Source organism: Anabrus simplex, chromosome 1, assembly GCF_040414725.1.
Source record: "Anabrus simplex isolate iqAnaSimp1 chromosome 1, ASM4041472v1, whole genome shotgun sequence".
In the NCBI taxonomy this organism is placed as follows: Eukaryota; Metazoa; Arthropoda; class Insecta; order Orthoptera; family Tettigoniidae; genus Anabrus; species Anabrus simplex.
Window position 1 is genome coordinate 595,650,584 of NC_090265.1, and position 1,915 is coordinate 595,652,498.

Genomic DNA, 1,915 nt, shown 5'->3' on the forward strand with positions numbered 1-1,915 from the left:
ATCCTATCGAATGAAGTTCTAATAATGCAATGTGTCAATTTAAATATGTCTCCATTCTTATATCGACAATATTTGGTCTGTGATAATAGTAATTCTACTCCTTTAATTTTTATGACCTCTACCATACCTTTAGTCATTGACCTGCCCTCCTTCAATATGTATTTCGAGAGGCTAGCAACATTTTCCTTAATGTGATTAACTGCCGCTCTTCTATGTAAAAAACTTATAATTTCAATAAAGACTTACTTATCACTTCGGTCTTGAATTAAGAAGACTGAACGCAGAGATAATCCGAGAAGAAAAAGCTTATGCCCCGGGTGAGGATCGAACTCACGACCTTAAGATTATGAGACTTACGCGCTGCCTACTGCGCTACCGAGGCTACGAACGGTGCATTATTTCCGTTCTACAGGGAAGGGGCTGACTGGCCGAGGGAGTAAAGGTGTGTTCGGTTTACCCGGAAGGCCGTGGGTTTGTTTCCTTGTCAGAAAGTCGAGAAATTTAGGGAATTTGATTTCCACTTCCTGGGGTTCACATGGTCCTGAAGTCCACTCAGCCTATGCCAAAAAATAAGTACTAGGTTAATTCCTGGGGGTAAGGCGACCGGGCATAGAGCTAAGCAATCTATCTCACGAAGTGCCGAGGCTCGGGGTAGTGAAAGACTTACCTTTCACCCCCGTCCAAAGGTGACTTTTCTTCTCTTTCTCTGTAAGGATCTACGTATGACCTGGTTGACTCAAGACGTTTCAAATAATGATGTGCTCTAGAAGTTTGTTGGAGGAATATTTTGTCAATTCTTATTCAAAGGACTGCAAATACGCCCGTACTGATCCAACACAAATTTCAGTACGAGTAGTGAAATTTGTTGTCTAGCTCGCGCGACAATGAGGTAATCTGTTCGGAAAAAGATTCATAGATGAAGTTTTGTCTACAATTTCGTACATCTTTACCGGATGAAAATATGTGCTGATAAAATTTAATAGAAAAAAAAAAAAAGTTCAAACACCTTGCTTTAACATTTTGCTATAAACGTGTAACTTACGAAATATCCTTGCAAGCTAAACCTCTGAAGCTGTAGATCCCTTGTCATGAAGTAATTAGACAAGAAAAATCTATGCCCCGGGTGAGGATCGAACTCACGACCTTAAGATTATGAGACTTACGCGCTGCCTACTGCGCTACCGAGGCTGCGAGCGCCGTAGCTATTGCACACTGAATTCATCATGGCGTAACGTAGCCTATTTTTGTTATGTAAATATTATCTTCTATAAATAGTACGTAGTATGGAATTAAATGGTCCGCCTCTGTGGTGTAGTGGTTAGCGTGATTAGCTGCCACCCCCGGAGGCCCGGGTTCGATTCCCGGCTCTGCCACGAAATTTGAAAAGTGGTATGAGGGCTGGAACGGGGTCCACTCAGCCTCGGGAGGTCAACTGAGTAGAGGTGGGTTCGTTTCCCACCTCAGCCATCCTGGAAGTGGTTTTCCGTGGTTTCCCACTTCTCCAGGCGAATGCCGGGATGGTACCTAACATAAGGCCACGGCCGCTTCCTTCCCTCTTCCTTGCCTATCCCTTCCAATCTTCCCATCCCTCCACAAGGCCCCTGTTCAGCATAGCAGGTGAGGCCGCCTGGGCGAGGTACTGGTCCTTCTCCCCAGTTGTATCCCCGACCAAGAGTCGGAAGCTCTAGGACACTGCCCTTGAGGCGGTAGAGGTGGGATCCCTCGCTGTGTCCGAGGGAAAAGCCGACCCTGGAGAGTAAACAGATGATGATGATGATGATGATGGAATTAAATGAATATACAAGATTGACACAGTCTCTTTCTAGATACCGATACTAATAGTTTTCCATTGGGATGGGGAGCATCGATTTGCTTCACATATTGATATTGACTTTCCCTTTAACAGAAGACACGT

General features: G+C 44.5%; 2 non-coding genes across 2 annotated transcripts; both read right to left on the bottom strand.

The window, feature by feature from the left end:
- Positions 1 to 309: 309 nt before the first annotated feature.
- TRNAM-CAU (transfer RNA methionine (anticodon CAU)) lies at positions 310 to 382 on the bottom strand. Its single transcript has one exon. It is a non-coding gene; the product is annotated as a tRNA-Met (tRNA).
- A 733-nt stretch (positions 383 to 1,115) lies between these two features.
- On the bottom strand, positions 1,116 to 1,188 carry TRNAM-CAU (transfer RNA methionine (anticodon CAU)). The gene has a single exon. It is a non-coding gene; the product is annotated as a tRNA-Met (tRNA).
- Between the last annotated feature and the right edge of the window lie 727 nt (positions 1,189 to 1,915).